The sequence below is a fragment of the Odocoileus virginianus genome, chromosome 22 (assembly GCF_023699985.2).
Source record: "Odocoileus virginianus isolate 20LAN1187 ecotype Illinois chromosome 22, Ovbor_1.2, whole genome shotgun sequence".
In the NCBI taxonomy this organism is placed as follows: Eukaryota; Metazoa; Chordata; class Mammalia; order Artiodactyla; family Cervidae; genus Odocoileus; species Odocoileus virginianus.
The window spans coordinates 20,658,461-20,672,242 of record NC_069695.1 but is presented as its reverse complement, the minus strand read 5'-3'; the positions used below and the strand labels follow the sequence as shown (position 1 = coordinate 20,672,242).

The following is a 13,782-nucleotide window of genomic DNA, read 5'->3' as shown; positions in this document are numbered from 1 at the left end:
TTTTGTTTTTAGCATGTTCCTGATGCAAAGAACTGACTCATTTGAAAAGACCTGATGCTGGGAAAGATTGAAGGCGGGAGGAGAAGGGGACGGCAGAGGATGAGATTGTTGCATGGCATCACTGACTCAAGAGACAGGAGTCGGAGTAAGCTCCAGGAGTTGGTGATGGACAGGGAGGCCTGGTGTGCTGCAATTCCTGGGGTTGCAAAGAGTTGGACACAACTGAGTGACTGAACTGAACTGAGGTTTTTAAAAATCTATTACTGTCAAATTATTATTATTTTTCGTTGTGTAAAATGATAAAAATACTTTTCTGGAGCCAAAGTAATCACATTATCAAAAGTAAATCGTGTGTCCTAAGTCACTTCAGCTGTGTCCCAGTCTTTGTGGCCCTATGGGCCATGGCTCACTAGATTCCTCTGTCCATGGGATTCTCCAGGCAAGAATACTGGAGTGGGTTGCTATGCCTTCCTCCAGGGAACTTCCTGACCCAGGGATCAAACCTGCATCTCTTATGTCTCCTGCATTGGCAGGCAGGTTCTTTACCACTATTGCCACCTGGGAAGCTCTTCAAAAGCAATAGGAATTATGGTGATAATGACTCACTTTGTTTAGCAGAAGACAATGTTTATGGCTAACTTATCACTATCACAACTTCTCCACTTATAGTTTCTAAATGTGATTCTTCTTTCAGACACCAGGTTATTCCTTCAAGTAGATTTTTCAGGAAGATGTCATTAATGCTAAAATCACAAGGTTCTTAAATATTTAAGAATATATTTCTCGGGCCTTTACATTTGAAAGATATCTTGGCTATTGAAAGAATTGTGTCATATCCTTTCTTCTCAACGTTGCAGCATTACCTTTTCCGTGTTGTGGATAGAAGTTTAAGACCTGCCTGATATATATTATTTTCCTTTAAAGGTGACAAGTCTCATTTGCCTAGATGCTTGTAAAATTTTTCTCATCCTTGAAATTCATTTACTTTGTCAGGATATGTCTTAATCTTGGTAGAACTCATCACTTTTTTCTCTAAGAAAATTACTGTATTTTTTAAAAATTCTTTTCAAAAATTGTTTTGTGGCACTGTGGCATGTGGGATCTTAGATCCCCAATCAGGGACTGAACCCATGCCTCTTGCAGTGGAAGCTCAGAGTCTTACCAGCGAAGTCCCCTAATCATTTTTTCTTTTTTTTGATGAGATCTTTGAACCTGAAGATTCAGAGCTTTTCTTTCCAGAAAATTGTCCCTTTATTAGTTCCTTTCTTTTCCCTGAATATTCTCTTCTCTATGATCACCTTTTATGTATGTATTTGCACTCCCTTATTTCTTTTCACATCTATAACTCAGATGTTAGCTAAGGCCTCTTAGCCCTTTAAGATCTAGTCCCCAGCCAATTCCAGGAACTATGAGACCAAAGGCCTCACAATAGCTATCAAGCAAACCCTGTGTCTCTGTTTCTCTCCATATGCTCAGAGATGTGAAACAATGAGCATACAAAACTACCATACCTTGTTTAAAAAAACTGGTTTTCCCAAGAAATCAACTGATATCAACAGTGATTTCTAGTTGAATTTACTTAAGACTTGAAAAGATATGGAGAAGGGTTGAATCACAGGGGGCTGGACGGCAGGAGGGCCATGGGGGTGTCGCCCGTCATCTCCTTTCTTCTCTCTCTACACCTCCTCCCTCTTCTGCTCCTCATTCTGTCCATCCTGACGGCTGCCCCAGGACCAAATTCTTCCCCTGTCTTTTTGCACAGTAACTCCCCCCTTTCCCGAAAACCCTCTCACCAACTTACCAAGCCTGGGGCTGGAAGTGTGTTGGGATGGGGACATTATCGTTCATTTTCTACACTTACAGTCTGTTCAGCCGAACAAAGGCCTTAGTCACAGGTGCATTCACGTGTTCAAATGATGTCACCAAGATCATGTTTCCCACTCTGCCTCTCAGGTTATGTTTGTCTCTGCTTTTTTTTCTTTTTTGTATGTGGCCCAATTCTCTTCTTATACAACTATGCTCATTGTATATGGCAGGAAATATGGCTACTGGTAGCCCTAGTCCTACGGATAACCCTCAAACTCATGGTATAAAAATGAGACACTCTCTCTTTCCCTATATTCTATGTATCAGATCTCTTGGAAAGAAATATGATTGGACTTGCTTGGGGCAGGACCCAGTTAGGCTGTGGAGACTTGGCTGGGGTGTCATGATTGGATAGTGTGGACGGTGTACCCAGCCCAGCAGCCAGTCCCTTGGGAATCCTCTGGGCTCACAAGATGATTCCCCTGTGTAAAGATGAGTGTTGTTTTGAGGAGACAAAAAACAAAAAATGACAGATGTCCTCCACACCTCATACCCTTTGGTACTGAAATGTGCCCTGTCAAATGTAGACAATGAAGAGCAAATGAGAATAAGAAAGTGGGAAAATATGCAGAAAAATGGCCTCACCAATTCCACCCTTTCAAAGTGAAGTTGTTGCCCGCGGTGGTTCCACACAGCTGGCTCAGAGAGTTAGACGGAGGTTGAGTCATAACAAGGCACTTCTGTTGGTGAAAATGCTGCAGCAACTATCAACAGGTGTCTGAGTGCTGCTAGAATTGAAGAAAAGTCCTGCTCTGGAGCTATTTCAGTTCAGTTGCTCAGTCATGTCCGACTCTTTGCGACCTCATGGACTGCAGCACGCCAGGCTTCTCTGTCTATCACCAATTCCGGGAGCTTGCTCAAGCTCATGTCCATTAAGTTGGTGATGCCATCCAACCATCTTACCCTCTGACATCCCCTTCTCCTCCTGCCTACAATATTTCCCAGCATCAGGGTCTTTTCCAGTGAGTCAGTTCTGGAGCTATTTATTGAAAACAATTCACATTTATTGAGCATTAACATTTGTCAGGCACTGGGCTAGTAAAGTCATGCTCAAAATTCTCCAAGCCAGGCTTCAGCAATACATGAACCGTGAACTTCCAGATGTTCAAGCTGGATTTAGAAAAGGCAGAGGAACCAGAGATCAAATTGCCAGTATCCGCTGGATCATTGAAAAAGCAAGAGAATTCCAGAAAAACATCTATTTCTGCTTTATTGACTATGCCAAAGCCTTTGACTGTGTGCATCACAATAAACTGTGGAAAATTCTGAAAGAGATAGGAATACCAGACCACCTGACCTGTCTCCTGAGAAACCTATATGCAGGTCAGGAAGCAACAGTTAGAACTGGACATGGAACAACAGAATGGTTCCAAATAGGAAAAGGAGTACGTCAAGGCTGTATATTGTCACCCTGCTTATTAACTTATATGCAGAGTACATCATGAGAAACACTGGGCTGGAAGAAGCACAAGCTGGAATCAAGATTGCCGGGAGAAATATCAATAACCTCATATATGCAGATGACACCACCCTTGTGGCACAAAGTGAAGAGGAACTAAAATGACTCTTGATGAAAGTGAAAGAGGAGAGTGAAAAAGCTGGCTTAAAGTTCAACATTCAGAAAACTAAGATCATGGCATCTGGTCCCATCACTTCATGGGAAATAGACGGGGAAACAGTGGAAACAGTGTCAGACTTTATTTTTTTGGGCTCCAAAATCACTGCAGATGGTGATTGCAGCCATGAAATTAAAAGACGCTTACTCCTTGGAAGGAAAGTTATAACCAACCTAGATCACATATTAAAAAGCAGAGACATTACTTTGCTAACAAAGGTCCATCTAGTCAAGGCTATGGTTTTTCCAGTGGTCGTGTGTGGATGTGAGAATTGGACTATAAAGAAAGCTGAGCACCGAAGAATTGATGCTTTTGAACTGTGGTGTTGGAGAAGACTCTTGAGAGTCCCTTGGACTGCAAGGAGATCCAACCAGTCCATCCTAAAGGAGATCAGTCCTGGGTGTTCACTGGAAGGGCTGATGCTGAAGCTGAAACTCCAATACTTTGGCCACCTCATGTGAAAAGTTGACTCACTGGAAAAGACCCTGATGCTGGGAAGGATTGGGGGCAGGAGGAGAAGGGGATGACAGAGGATGAGATGGCTGGATGGCATTACCGACTCGATGGACAAGAGTTTGAGTAAACTCTGGGAGTTGGTGACAGACAGGGAGGCTTGGCATGCTGCGATTCATGGGGTCACAAAGAATCAGACACAACTGAGTGACTGAACTGAACCGGGCTAAGTATTGAGTATAAACATGGGTGATCAAACAGACTATGTCTTAAGACCTTAAAATCTAGCTTTTGTGTCATATAAATCTTTACTTCCTTCATTTGTAAGTGAAGATTTTAGATGATTTTACTGTATTGATTTCCTTTGTTTAAAAAATACTTTTAGGGGGACTTCCCTGGTGGTCCAGTGGTTAAGAATCTGCCTTCCAATGCAGGGGACACAAGTTGGATCCCTGGTCGGGGAACTAAGATCCCACATGCCCGGGGGCAACGAAACCTGAACCTGCCACAACTACTGAGTCCGTGTGCCACAAAGAAACATCCTGAGTGCTGCAGTTAAGACCAGATGTAGCCAAATAAATTTAAAAATTGTTTAAAAAAAAAAATTAGGGAATTCCCTGGTGATCCAGCGGCTAAGACTCCAAGCCCCCTATTAATACAGGGGATCTGAGCTCAATCACCTGGTCAGGGAACTAGATCCCACATGCCATAACTAAGACCCAATGCAGCCAAATAAATAAATAAATTTTAAAAAGAAAAAAGGAAAACCCTCTGTCCTCCCACATTAGCCAAAAGTAGGTCATAACCTTTTAAAGGTGTCCCCCTTCCTTGTAGAAGGAAGGATAGAAATGAATCACCAGGGATGACTCTAGACTGTCAGCCTGGAGGTGGCACTAGAGGAATCCACATGACAAACTAACTGCCAACTAGTCCTTTGTTGTTTAGTCACTAAGTCGTGTCTGATTCTTTTGCGACCCCATGGACTATAACCCACCAGGCTCCTCTCTCCAAGGGACCTCCCAGGCAATAAGACTGGAGTGGGTTGCCATTTCCTTCTCCAGGGGATCTTCCCGACCCAGGGATTGAACCTGCATCTCCTGCACTGGCAGGGGATTCTTTACCACTAGCCACCAGAGAAACCCCTTGTCCTTTTCACTTTCCCCATATATTTGCCTCCCCGCAGGTCCCCTAGAAGCTCAGTTGTTTCCCTTTGTCTTGTCGCTTTTCTACAAAGTTATCAATCTTTTGTTATGATGCTATATAAGCCCAAGTTCCAACCACCAGCTTTGAGTTACTCATTAGTGGGTTATCCCCCATATATGTATGGTGCACGCATTAAAAAGCTTCTGTTTGTCTCCTGTTCATGTCTTGTTGGTGTGGTTTGCAGGCCCCAAGATGGATAGAAGAAAACATTTCTTTTCTTCCCTTCCAGGTGACACGCCTGAATGGCATGCTTTTACTGATGTATTAACAAATATGACCTTATTGAATTTTTGTCAAAGTTGTTGGCATGGAGTTGCCCAGAGTTATCCCACACAGATGAGAGGGGTAGCCAAGATCTGAATTAGATGCAGTATTGAAAAATAACACCCCAAATGTAAAAAAAACAAAAAGAATGGTTAAGCAACTGTAATACATAGGTTGTAATGTTACATAATCACCAATAATTACATTTTCAAAAAACTTTAATAACATGGGGAAATGCCTCAAATATACTAAGTGGAAAAAAAAAAAAGCAGGCTAAAAATTCTAAACACATCATGTATTAAAGGAACATAATGTGCATTTTTTAATGATGAGAAGGAAATGCAAAGTTAAAACTGAAGAGCAGGATTTTCCTGGAGTCCAGTGGTTAAGAATCCAGCTGTCAACACAGGGGACGCTTGTTTGATCCCTGGTCCCGGAAGGTCCCACATGCCGCAGAGCAACGAAGCCTGTGCGCCACAACTACTGAGCCCACGTGCCACAGTTATTGAAGCCCAATCGCCTAGAGCCCGTGCTCCACGACAAGAGTAGCCCAAGCACTGCAACTAGAGAAAGCCCATGAACAGGAACAAAGATCCAGAGCAGCCAAAAATAAGTAACTATAGAGAGGGAGAAAAGCTGTTCAGTGTTGTCCTGGAAAGTGCCGATCCAGAGAGTTCCAGAAACAAGAAAGGGGAAAAAAAAGCTTCTCTGCATCTATGTTGGGGAAGAGGGTTTCAGACCAGAGGGTAGTAGATCCCAGAGCTGACAGAGGCATCATAGGTTCTTAGATTTTGGTAAAAACATTGGATAATAGAATAAGCTCCCCTTGCCGGGATCCTACAAGGCTGACCTAGGGTTGGAAGCGTCAGCAGAGTGAAGGTGATGGTCTCCGAGCACCACCCCCAACCTCCTCCCCCACGCCCCTCCCTGCTCCCCCACCCCCACCCCCTGGCGTCTTGCTGGAATACTGGGCTGCTGTCTGGGTTACAAAGCAGCTCCTGTCTGAACAAAGTGAGACAGTCACCTCATTCACCTCCAAGTGCAGCAGGGAAACTCTGCAGCTTCAGAATACAGAAAGCAATCCCTGAATGCAATCGCCTGGCGGCAGCAAAACAAACCAAACAGGTTCAACCTGAAACTGCCCACCTACCTTTCCCATTTCCTCACCCCAGGGAGTTCTGAGATTGTTCTACTCAGGGACCAGCTTTGTAACTGACATCTGGCCCAAAGTAAACCAAATGTAACTGACACTTGGCCCAAAGTAAAGGCTCACGTCGAGAAGTAAGACCCTCGACGTTCGATCCCGGGGTTAGGAAGATCCCCTGGAGAGGAGGGCATGGCAACCCACTCCAATATTCTTGCCTGGAGAATCCCACGGACAGAGGAGCCTGGCGGGCTACAGTGCATGGGGTCGCAAACAACGGAAGAGACTTAGCATGCAGGCACAAACGCTCAGGTCCTGGGATCACATACAGCACGCCTTGCCTCAGACAGTCTGTCCCAGGCAGGCACACCCACGTACACTGGAGGCTAAGGAAAGAATAAATTCCATAAACAGAAACTGGGAAACCACTGGTTAGTTGCAACCAGGCAAAAAGGCAGACCACAAGCTGGATATGAGTCAACAAAGCAACAACACACACACACACACACACACACACACCATTTGAGAACATTCAATGAAAGCATTGTTTTAAGACAATTCTACCTGTTTCCCTGGGTCCCCTCTAGTGAAGACACAAATGCAATACTGTTGTAAAGAGAACCACGATGACAGCATGAAATCTGGAAAACAGATGAGAGAGTGAATAACAGCAAAGATGTTTTATTAAAGTGCAGCAGTAACTAAGACACACAAGGGCTGACGCTTACAAAAATAGTGAGGAAGAGTGAGAAGGGAAGGATTATGGGGGTTCAGTTCTGTTCAGTCGCTTAGTTGTGTCCGACTCTTTGTGACCCCATGGAATGCAGCATGCCAGGTTTCCCTGTCTATCACCAACTCCTGGAGTTTACTCAAACCCATGTCCATAGAGTCAGTGATGCCATCCAACCATCTCATCCTCTGTCGTCCCCTTTCTTTTCCTCCCACCTTCAATCTTTTCCAGCATCAGGGTCTTTTCCAATGAGTTGATTTTTCGCATCAGGTGGCCAAAGTATTGGAGTTTCAGCTTCAGCACCAGCCCGTCCAAAGAATATTCAGGACTGTTTCCTTTAAGATTGACGGGCTTGATCTCCTTGCAGTACAAGGGATTATCAAGAGTCTTCTCCAACACCACAGTTCAAAAGCATCAATTCTTCGGCGCTCAGCTTTCTTTATAGTCCAACTCTCACATCCATACATGAATACTGGAAAAACCATAGTTTGACTAGATGGGCCTTTGTTGGTAAAATAATGTCTCTGCTTTTTAATATGCTACCTAGGTTGGTCATAACTTTTTTTCCAAGGAGCAGGCATCCTTTAATTTCATGGCTGCAGTCACCATCTGCAGTGATTTTGGAGCCCCCCAAAAATAAAGTCTCTCACTGTTTCCTTAGTTCACACTATTATGAGAGAGTGAATAACAGCAAAGATGTTTTATTGAAGTGTAGCAGTCATTAATAAACACACAAGGGCTGATGTTTACAGAGATAGTGAGGAAGAGTGAGAAGGGAAGGACTGTGGGGATTAGTTCACACTATGCATTGGCAGAAGCAGCAGTGCAGTCATCTAAAACCACTGTTTCAGTTAAGCATTCTGAACTTAAGGAGATGAGAATAGTCTCTTCAGATCTGAGATACACTCCATCAGTGGATGATCCATGTAACAGAGGTTCATCTCTGTTGTGCTATGCCATTTCCTATGTATCCTTCTAAGGGCTGGACATTAGCAGCTACTTCATCATCACAGAAATACTTTGAACTGGGAGCTCTTACATCCTCATGTTACAGATGAGAAGACTGAGGACACAGAAAGGTTAAGCACCTTGGCCAAGGTCTTGCTGCTACTAAGTGTCAGTGCAAGGCTGTGAGTTCAGGAAACCTGAGTGTTGCCCAGGAGACTGGGGCTCCAATTTTCCCACCGTGGACTCATCTCTAGAGCTCACACCTTGGCCTCCCCTCTTTGAGTTTATAATACCTCTGGTCATGTTGATGTATGCAGAAACCAACACAATACTGTAAAGCAGTTGTTCTGCAATTAAAAATAAATAAAAACTAATAATAACTCTAGGACTTCCCTGGTGGCTCAGTGGTAAAGAATTCGCCTGCTAATGCAGAAGATACAGGTTCCATCCCTGGTCTGGGAAGATCCCACATGCCACAGAGCAACTAAGCCCTGGACCACATCTACTGAGCCTGTGTTTTAAGAGCCTGGGAGCCACAACTATTGACTCCACACACCACAACTATTGAAGCCACAACTACTGTACCACAACAAGAGACGCCACCGCAGTGAGAAACCTGCGCACTGCAACAAAGACCCAGGGCAGCCAAAATGATGATAATAATATCTCCAACTACCCAGGAGCTTGGCATCACTTTGACAAGAACAGGCACGTTCAGGGTGGTATGGCATAGACTTGGCATAATAACTTTGAATATTATAAATGACTCTGTATTCAAGCATTCCTGCCTTCCAGCTTCTAGAAACATCTCAGAATCCATAAGAAATACTTTCCATAGTTATGTCTGCTCACCACAAGAATCTCTTAAAATAGATTATTAAGATTTAGAACAATGTGCATTTGTATACAATTTTGTAGTAAGGACTTTTTTACAGATATTTTTGCCTCTTGCAAATCCTGAAATGTCAATGCTAGTACCATTCTCCCCGTCCCCGAGGTGAGATAAGTAAGGTTCTGAGAGTTCAGGTGACTTACGCAAGGAACATAGCTAACATATAACAACCAGACGAGAAGCCATGTTCACAGGGTCCCCCACAGGATCAAGCCTCTGGAAACCAGGGTTCTTTGGAGATCTCCCATCACTAACGTGGCAATTCATAACCATAATAGGTCTTCAGTAGACAGTGTGGACAGATTTTGGTAGCAGGAAGGATTGTAAAGTGCTTGTATAAAACCAAAGCAGTCTATGGCTGATTCATGCTGAGGTTTGACAGAAAACAACAAAATTCTGTAAAGCAATTATCCTTCAATTAAAAACTAAATTAATTAAAAAAAAAAAACAGAGCAGTGTCTGCATTCAGCAGAGCAGCTCGAATGGGGCCTTTCATTTGTTCCTGGAGGGACCTTTTCTGAGTCCTTTCTGTCCCTTGTTCTCTGGGAAGCTTAGCAGTTGAGTCACTCACAAGCACGTGTTTTCAAACCAGGTGCTGTTTAATACCGTAATGCGGGTATTAATGCACCTTTCAATAATAACAGAACAGTGGAGGGTCTTTGTGTCAAGCAGAGAGAGCTGTGTTTTTTTTTAATCATGCTTGGGGGATTTCTGCTTCCTTTACCTGAAAGTGGCGGAGGTGAGGCAGTAGAAAAGGAGGAAGTGAGCCCCCACAAGACTGCAGTCGGGTGGGGGCAGAGGACAGATGGCCCCAGGGGACCTCAGCTGAAGGGGTGTGGCCAGCGGATGCCACTACCAGTGATGGTAGATGATGCAGCCTCTTCTGCAGAACAGTTCCTTTGTGTGTGTGAGCTTCAGACCTTGGGCAAGGGTGTTAAACATGGCAGGCTTGCCTACATCCTTAGGAAAATAAGAGAAGAGGCTCTCATTACGTGGCGTAAGACAGGAGAGCGGGCAGCTGCATGAAGTGGTTATAAAACAGCCAGCGGTGAATGACAGGAGCGGGGGGCGACATGGGGGGAGAGAGGTGAGACCTGACTCCCAGGAGGGAAGTGAGGACTGGACAAGCAGCCCCTCCCTTTCTCAGGGCTCCCCAGCAATCGTTGGGGAGGAGCTCGAGCATGCTGCCTAGCAGAGTGGGAGCTACAGGAGCTTGTGTAGGTTTGGTTTTTTTGCCATGTCCTACAGCATGTGGGATCTTAGCTCCCCTCCCCGGGATGGAATCTTGCCCCCTGCATTGGGAGCACAGAGTCGCAACCACTGGACCACTGGGGGAGTCCCATCTTGTGTAGGTTTAAGTGGAAGTGTTCCTTCACCGTCACATGAATGCCTAAATGTACTCACGCATACACACACACACACACACACACACACACTGGCAAGCTAGAGGACCTGGAGAAAAGTCAGGTGACTTTCGTCGAATGAATGAACTTCCATATGTCCTGAAATTTAGCAGACTAACGTGGAAAACCATAAAACGATACAGCCTCACACTAAAAGTGTCACTGTGGAAGATGGGGGGCCGGGGGCCCATAGTGAGTTACGGGAAATGAAACCACACGAGTGACAGAACTGCAACCACGAGAAAAGTGATTTATGCAAGGCACATATAAATGTGGGCCGTTTTGCAAATATGATTTTGTCCCTCTTGACGATTTCAGGCACTTGAAAGGGGCCCTGTGCTACACAGCCTAGACAGATCACCGTCCAGCTGGAATTTAGACTCTGTCAACATACATTTTTATAAAAAATACAGTAGGGCTCTTAGTCACCCCAAACAGCCTTTCATTACTTGCATTTGTGAAATAGTCCTGTTTATACCTTTGATATCCCTTGGATAGCAAGATCAAACCAGTTAATCCTACAGGAAATCAACTCTGAATATTCATTGGAAAGACTGATGCTGAAGCTGAAGCTCCAAAACTTTCACCACCTAATGTGAAGAGCCGACTCACTGGAAAAGACTCTGGTGCTGGGAAAGATTAGGGGAAGCAGGAAAAGGGGACGACAGAGGATGAGATGGTTGGCTGGCATCACCGACTCAATGCACGTGAGTTTAAGCAAGCTCTGGGAGATAGGGAAGGACAGAGAAGCCTTGGGTGCTGCAGTCCATGGAATTGCAAAGAGTTGGACATGACTTAGGGACTGAAAGACAAATACCTTTGATATACCCTCCTGTCTATTAAAAGGAACATTAGTACGTAGTACATCTAGTCTTAATGAGCATCTAGATGTTTCTGGAAGAACCATCAGCAATGAAATAATAATGATGTAAATATTTAAGTGACAATAATGAGACCTGGCATTAAGATAAGCCCCATATTTATTCTAGTCATTTAGTCACAAAAAGGGCAGTCCTCTGAAGGTAATCTTTGCATTCTAAAAAGACCTAGTTTTCATCACAGTGCATTATTTTTTAATACCCTGAAATTGCTTTTGGAGGAATGACTGTAATTCTGTTACTTCTAATGTGATGATAACTCCTGGGAATATTTTAATGTGTGAAAAAATTCAATACAAATAAAAATCATCCATTGAAGTAATTTGATTTCAGTGATATAATTTCAGTAATATGATTCTAAAATAAATTCAAGATTTAAAAAATCAGGTTTCCTTTGACAGGACTCTTAACGTGTTTTTAGGATACTGCATAGGTATTTGTGTAAGCTAATTGAGAGAATTTTTTGCCATCAATACCTTTATTCATCAGGAAGTGGTTGAAACAGAGCCCTTGCAGAGAGGGAAACGCAGTGAAGATGGTGCTGTGACTTGAACTGTGTTGCCCCAGAAAGACATGTCTAAGTCTTAACTCCCGGGGCCTTGGAAAGCAACCTTAATTGGACATAGGGTCATTGAAAATGTAATTAGTTAACATGAGGTCATACTGTGCAGGGGAGCCCCTAATCCATTATGACTGATATCCTTATAAGAAGACAGCCATGTGATGCTGTGTGCGTGCACACACACACTGAATGCCATGTGACCACAAATAGACTGCAGTGATGCAATGCAACCCAAGGAGCCTAGGGCTTATTTGTGAAACCAGGAGCCAAATAAAAGGCATGTGGCAGGTTCTCCCCCAAAGCTTTGAGTACATGGTCCTGCCCACACTTTGTGTTCTCCCTGGCTAGACTAGCCTCCAGAACGGAGTTCGGAGTTTTAGCCACTGGACCTCCAGGGAAGTCCCAGGGTTATGTATTCTTAAATCTCACACTAACTTTGAGATTTTAGGATAATACAAAGAGGCCAGCAATGCAAAAGTGAAAAAGAAAGAAAGCTGATTTTAAAAGCCATATTATTCATTAGGAATGATTTGGCTACGAACAGAAACAACCTACTCGCTGTGGCCTAAAGAATAAGAAATGTGTTATCTGACATAACAAGGGGTCTCCAAGCAGGGAAGCTACAGGGTGGATTTCATCCCATGGTTCTGGGTCTTCATCAAGCATATGAGTTCTTGCCCTCTTTCTCTCTGCCATCTTCACTTTGTAAGCTTTGTCTGAAGGCTGGCTCCCCTCCCAGCAGCAAAATGTCCCCTGCTCCTTCAGGGTTCACACCAAACAGGACACAATCCTGAAGAGGACACTATGTCTCCCTGGAGAAAGGAAAACCCTCCCATCAACCCGCTGTAGACACCCCCTCCTCACTGGCTAAAACTGTGCCATATGCACCTCTAAATCATTGTTGAAAAGAAGAATGCAACCAGAGATCGTTCATTGTCCCCAGATATGCTCTTCTTTCTTCCTTTCTATGGAGAACTCCCGGAAATTTCATCTGGAAACAAGAAGCCACCTTCCCCAGCTTCCTTGCATCCCCGTGTAGCTGTGCGCCTAAGTTCTGGCCATTAGGATGTGACAGGGGATGATGTGGGTCATTCCTGCATTATTCCTTAAAAAGAAGTGTGCTCTCTGCCATCTCAGGTCCTCCCCTCTGCTACTGTTAGGGGAAACACACTGACTGAACTGCCCACCCTGGTCAGGCACCATAGTAACCATTTGCATGAGTTAGTTTACGACAGGAGATCCCAGTAAGGAACACAGAACTAACGAGCCACCACCAACCAGAAGAGTTCAGAAAAGGTCTAAAGGAGACACCATGTGTCCAGCCAGCCTCCCAGCATCCTTCTCACTGGCATCTATCTTGGCGGAGCAATGTGTGCACCACCAGGAAGGACCCTGAGTTAGAGTGATGGGCCAGAGAAAACCCAGAAAGTAATCCCATCACTGTAGAACCTGAGCCTTCGAGCCACGTGGCACAGCAGTCCTTCTGGGTGCCCTTATGCTCCTGCTTTCTGCCCGGGCGCCCCTTTCCAAGACAGTCTCTTGCTTTGTCAGCTCATGTGTCTCCTTGGACAATTCATTTCCGAGTGTGAGACATGAGCCCACTCTCAAGCCCTGGAAGGGATCCCCCTTCCAGTAGCATTACCATGAAGATTTGGTCATGCACAGTCAGCTTCAACACGAAGACGTGGGTAATTCCTCTGGGGGTGACAACAACAGGTAGAAGGAACCTGGGACCCAAGACATTCTCAAGAAGCTGAGCCCGGCTACCATGCTAGATCCACTCTTTCTGGCTGAAGGTGAAGCTAGCCTCCTCTGGAAATTTA

General features: G+C 44.4%; 1 long non-coding RNA gene across 1 annotated transcript in view; it reads right to left on the bottom strand.

The window, feature by feature from the left end:
* LOC110134226 (uncharacterized) overlaps positions 1 to 13,782 on the bottom strand; it is a 30,457-nt gene that overhangs the window by 15,324 nt on the left and 1,351 nt on the right. The window lies entirely within an intron of this gene.